The following is a 6291-nucleotide window of genomic DNA, read 5'->3' as shown; positions in this document are numbered from 1 at the left end:
CGCTGGCAGTACCTTTTTCTTTGTTACTTTTTTCATGTGGGGCCCTAAAGTTGATACTCTGTGGTCCAGTCAGACCATTCTCATTCGCAGGGCATCAAACACTGCAACTTCAAAGCTGTATCACTGCGTTTAGATGTAGGATTACAGCAGTAAAGGGTTAAGCCACATGTGGTACACAAAGAGATATTAATCATTTGGGAAACAACTTGAGCCAGCCAGGAGTCGAACCTGGAAACTTCTGATCCATAGTCAGACGTGTTATCCATTGCACCACTGGCCCATGAGATGAGGAGCAACGCATCGCTCAATTAGCATCTACATCCTGAACACAGGCTATCCTGACATTTAGAAGAACTTTGTCTGTAGTTATAAAATGATATCATCCAATATCGCTGCAGCCAGTGCATCAAAACGTCAACAGACACCTCGTTCATGTTTCTGCAATGTCAGTATGAGACGTCTTTTTTTTTTTTTTTGGTTTTGTTTTGTTTTTGTTTTTTTGGCTTATTCAAAAGGCCACCCACTCCATGAGCTCCATATGAGGAGCTTTTGAAGTTTTGCTTCAGTACATCAGTCTGTGTCTTTGTAATCAGATTGTGGTTTGAGCTGTGTTGTTACTATATCCCTCCGCAAGACTACATGTCATGCACATTATGTCACTGACCACAATTATTGTTTTACATCATTCATCCCTTCACTGTAACCGCTTATATTTGGGATACATTATCAGGCTGGAACAAAGAGCGGCTCGTGCGCGGCTCGTTTTAGTTTTAGTTTCTCTTTTTTTTGTTCACCTAAATAGAATCCTGCACCTCATCAATCTACCTCTGTCTGTCGTGTTCATTCAAAATGTATGTTTGCATGACGATAAGACAAAACAAAAGATGCGTATCTTTTTCACATGATCTCATCACAGTTCAAGCTGATTAGGCCTGTCCCCACTTTATCCATTTTCCCCCTGCAGACAGGAAAGTTATGTATTTTAAATCAGTGTCATCTTGATTACGAAGAGGAAGAATCCAGTCTTTCATCTGTTTGAATGACGTGAAGCAGACGCTATTGTGTGTCGTGTCAGCTGATATCAGTCGGACCTCTGTAGCGGTCGGACGGATTCACCCTGTTTAGCTGAAGCTTTATCTCCCTGTCTCGTACCATCATTCTGGATCACTGCGTTACAAGACAACGTTATGTGGGTTGCCACTTCTCATTAAATGTGTCGCCACTTAGGGGAGGATGGAGATAAAAAGCGGCATGTTTTTGAAAAACTATCTGTGTACATACGCAAAAACATCCAGGGCGCTTACGGGGAAAACAAGTATGTACAGCTGCTTGATGGAAAAACAAGGTAATATGGAAATAAAATATTTTTAAAAACAGTGTGTTCATGTCTGCATGGTGAACTGCTTTCTCTAAATATAAAAAACTAAACTAAACTAAATATAACAGCAATTCTGTCCAATATTTGGTTCTTGGTTATGGAGCTAAAGTCTGGATTACCAAAGTTATTGAAATACATCCTGAGAGAAACATGAAAGTTGTAATGAACACAAAGGTTAACTTCATAATGGAATGATAGGAAAGTCATGTGAGAAGGATTTCTGTGCCAATCTGTCATGTAGCTGTTACATGGACCGATTCTTAATTCTTAAGCGCTTTCTACTCTGAGTACTTAAAGTGCTTTACATAAATTGTACATTCACCCAATGACTTCTTCCCCCCTTTTTCCTACATGCATCGTAGAGCAACATGGGGTTAATATCTGGCGCAAGGATGTTTAGCATGCAGACTGGGATCAAACCACCAAGCTTCCAGTTAGTAGGTGACCTGTTCTACCATCTGAGCTACACCCACACCATAGCAACAGAAAAGCTCAGGAAGCATCATAGCTATATATACAATAGTTGTCAAGAAGCAAACTATTTAAACTTCAACACTGGGCTTGAGTGAGTCCCTTCTTAGATAAAACTCTGTAACTGTGTCAGATTAGATGAAATAAGACTCATACAATCAAGTATAGCTTGCTGTTCTCTACATAGGAAGTGCCAAAAGCCAGTTACAAATAACAACTTAGTGAGCATTAGAATCAGTGAAACCAGCTAGATTTGTTTTATAAAAACCAGAAAAAAAAGAAAGTCTGATTAGGGACATATGCATGAGTAAAAAGGACCGTAAAAGGTTATTTGCCTTTAAGCATCTTTGAGTCATACTGTTTAATTTTGTTTTGGATCAAAATGAAAGTTTCAAAACCTTCTGGCATGCCAGTCCTTCTTTCTGGAAGTTTTGGGGGGTCCCACAGGCAGTGTTGGTCAAGTTACTTGAAAAAAGTAATCAGTAACTAATTACTGATTACTTCCCCCCAAAAGTAATCCCGTTACTTTACTGATTACTTATTTTCAAAAGTAATTAATTACTTAGTTACTCAGTTACTTAGTTACTTTTTTAAAACACGATTTACAACCTGAGGAGGTGATAAAGCGATAGATCTTTCAGCCCAATTCTACTTTTTCTGCATAATCCATCATACAAAATGGAAAAGTCTCTATAAAACTTGTTTTATTAGTTTTAATCTTTTAATTGTATGCATGAAGCAAAAATAAAATTATATGCACCATTCTCTGTCTTGAATAAATTTGTTTAACATTTAAACCTATTTTCTGCACATTCCAGCACATAAAATAAAATATTTTTTGTGTTTACACTCAGTCTTTCAAATAGATGCAAGTAAAACACAGCAGAAAATAAATAAAATCAAAGACTAGCGGTCCTTTTGCTCTATTTTCACCTGTAAAGCAGGAGTGGGGTAGGCGGAGGTTTACCCTGGTGCAGGTGTGCCGCGGTCAGTGGAAGAATCCGCGAGTTTCTCTGTGAGTTTCCCATTACCTCGTTGCGCACTCGGTGCTTGTTTAGGGTTTTTTTTTTTTCGCTGTGAAAAGAAGTTTTCTTCCCACACACAACGGACACTAATGTTTTTGCCACTTTTTATGGAATCAAACTCAAAGTAAGGTCAGTACTTCCACGCTTTAAACGCTGCACACTCATACTCTCTCCCACAATCGATATGTGATCCACTGTTGATCTGCACACAGCTGTTGTCATGAACGTTGCACTCGCTTACGTCACTGTCATGAGACATTCTCGCAAAAAAAATCACGGTTTTAGTAACGCAGTAACGCAGCGTTACTACGGAAAGTAACGTAATCTAATTACCGTTTTTGCAATAGTAATCCCTTATTTTACTAGTTACTTGAAAAAAGTAATCAGATTACAGTAACGCATTACAAGTAACGCGTTACTGTAATCTGATTACTTTACTGCCCATCTCTGCCCACAGGGGCCGTTGTCCGATACACCAAGTCTGTTGTTGTACCAACAGACTATATATAAAAGATGGATTCAGTGAACATGATGTCACCCACTAGTGTGACTGCCACCTTTTTAAACTAGATATCACCGTAGCAAGAGGAGGATCTGACTTACCCGGCACAGCACATTCATACAATAGCAGCTCATAAATCATCAAGTGAAATGTCCCAGTGAAAACTAGAAACTGATTCAATGAGTCGTTACTCATTGAATCAGTAAATCACTTTCTCTTTTATGCAACTAAACTTCCTTTTGCAGGCTTTGTACACCTTTGTATACAGTCTATGTTACTGCCGGATACTCGTTTGCTCTCCTGCTTCACATCGCAAAGACTTCTCAAGACTCTGGTTGTTTTCACCATATTGTGCAGTGTGACATCAACACAAAGCAATAACCACGTCAATAAGGTTCAGCGTCTGGGAACCGTGAACATCTCAGCTAAATTTCATGGGCGCTGAGCCGGTAGTTGTTGTTACTTTACTTATGTGAGAGATCATTGAGAGTCGTTTACACTTGCAAAGACAGAGAAAAAGGGAAAAAAGAAAAGAAAATTTGGTTGAGACATACGGCTGGGTGACATTTGGGTTTTAGAGAATATAGTTAATCATACGGAAAAGACATTTCTCTCCATGCACCACTGGAGTCACACAGCAATAACAAAGAACAGTTCAGCAGCTGTGGTCACATTTGGCGCATGATATGCCACTTTGTTTGTGTCCAGTATCCAACAGGACTACATAACTGAGTGAGGCGCAGAACAGGACCTGTTTTCATTAGAGCTTTTCCTGAAGGGAACTGCAATTTTCCTTTATTAAGCTTTAAAGTTAGAGATGAAGATGGATTGTGTTTCCTTCATACTGGGGAACGAGTGCCAGGCATGACTAACTTGAAGTCATTTTAAGGGTTCCCCCAGTGTGTACACACAGCATGTAGGCATGCACAATCTTGCACATACTGTGCGTGTGTATGTGCAGCGGAACATATTTAAATGCATATACACAAGTGGCAGCATTTATTTTCCTTTCACACACTTCGCACGCACGCCCAAAGCACTTCTGTTCTCTTTGAAAATCAAATTAGGGTTGTCAAAAAAACCAACCCCCCCCCCCCCAAAGAAAAAACAAAGAAAAAAACAGGCACTGTAAGTTAAAGAAGACTTTTAGACTCTGTGATGCAAAACAAATATCACCTTAACCTTTTCAAGCTGACAAGCTGTTTCAGCTGCACCTATTACTCTGAAAGGAAACCACATTTTTGATATTCATCTGACATGTGCTAATTTATCCGTCTTTACATGAGATGCAATGGAACATGATGCATTATTAACATGGAGAAAGGAGGATTTCAGGTTGGATTTACGCTTTTGATCCTTTTGGAGAGTCTTTTTTTTTTTTTCATTTTCAAAGCCAGTTGAGGAATATTTGGGAAGAAAGGAATTTTAATTTCCAGAAATTCAAACCAACACACAAAGTGAATATACTCCCCACTCCTTCTAGCCCCCTGCTGGTTAACTAATAGGTTAGGAGTGATTGACAGGAGAGATTCACGCCTCCTGCCTCTCATGCGTCTGCTTGTTAGGATCCATGGCTTTCTGCACATTTCAGCTTAAAATTAGGAAAGCACTGGGATGTGACCGGCTCTTTCTCTGAGATGCACAATTCAGTTTATCTTTTGGCTACCAACCTTTGAATCTCAGCGCTTTAATCTGAATTCCAGCCACTAAATAGCCATGAAAAGATATGATCTAGATTCCCCAAAGCGTTAACAACTATCTTCACGCTGTTTTACCTCTCATCGGCTTTTCTTTGCTTCCTGTGTAGCATGCTTCTGATCCCACATTTCCTGTTGTTTCATTATTATCCTGCTTCAAGATTTAATTCCCAGAAGGTTTATGAGCTCCGTACTCTGTTACCTGCTGACACTAATCTACATTGAAAGTCTCCAGCTGCTACAAGGCCCAACATCTAGCTGCAAAAAGCTTTTCAGGTCCCTCTGTACATCCACTTCCTTTCAGCTGAGTTGTAATGTGGCTTGTATGTCTGCAAATATGTCCTTGACATTGGTGGACCCGCTGGTGACATGCATGAGTGTGCATTTCCCTGCAGTCTGTGGTCTTTAGAGGATGAGTCCGTCAATAAAACAACAAATCTTTTTTTTAAGTTTTTCTAACATTTGTTGAATGCACCGTACATGTGTAATTTTCCTGATGAAAGCCTTGTGCTACCTCTGGACTGGCAACACTGCCAGATTCTGTCCCGGGATAGGCTTTCAGCCCCCTCAGTGACCCCATTAAGTGGTTAAGAAAATGGACTGATGGAAGTGACCTGACAACATGACACAAACACCTTTAAATGCTGTTTCACAAGTGCTGAGCAAATTTTAGTGTCTTGATTTGTGCGGCCTTGTGTGACAGCTCACAATCAGCCTTGAGAAGACTTCACCGTGTCTCTTAAAAGTCCCAAACTTCTAAAAAGTTTGTTTTTTTTACCATGACTGTTATAAATATGTCAGCACGCACAAGTTGTGTGTACAGGCATCAGGAGACCCGATACTGATCGATGAGGAGAAAGCGTTGCTGTGAAACAGGAGAGCTCGTGCATCACAGTGATGTTACGTCATCACAGTTTGGACGTGTTTTCAAGCTCTGTTTGCAAATTCTGCATCATAATCATGTGCAATTTGTTAGAGCTGGCATGGAAAAAATGTCCTTTTGTCAACAAAGGCCCAAAAAAAATCATCACGTTTTAGTTATACTGAATTAATTCGTAGCCATAAGTTCACTAAACATTCTCTGATTCGAAGCCTGACGAGGAAATGATGTGACGACGGGCGACAAACATGGCAGACACGACGTCAGCTAGAATGTTTTTTCAACATTAGCTTTCATCAGCCAACCAAAAATACCCACATTTTTTGCCTTGAAAGATT

The 6291-nt window shown here is 39.8% G+C and overlaps 1 non-coding gene across 1 annotated transcript; it reads right to left on the bottom strand.

Moving 5' to 3' along the window:
* Positions 1-207: 207 nt before the first annotated feature.
* Positions 208-280, bottom strand: trnah-aug (transfer RNA histidin (anticodon AUG)). The gene has a single exon. It is a non-coding gene; the product is annotated as a tRNA-His (tRNA).
* Between the last annotated feature and the right edge of the window lie 6011 nt (positions 281-6291).

Source organism: Astatotilapia calliptera, chromosome 5, assembly GCF_964374335.1.
Source record: "Astatotilapia calliptera chromosome 5, fAstCal68.1, whole genome shotgun sequence".
In the NCBI taxonomy this organism is placed as follows: Eukaryota; Metazoa; Chordata; class Actinopteri; order Cichliformes; family Cichlidae; genus Astatotilapia; species Astatotilapia calliptera.
This window is presented reverse-complemented; position numbering and strand designations above follow the sequence as displayed.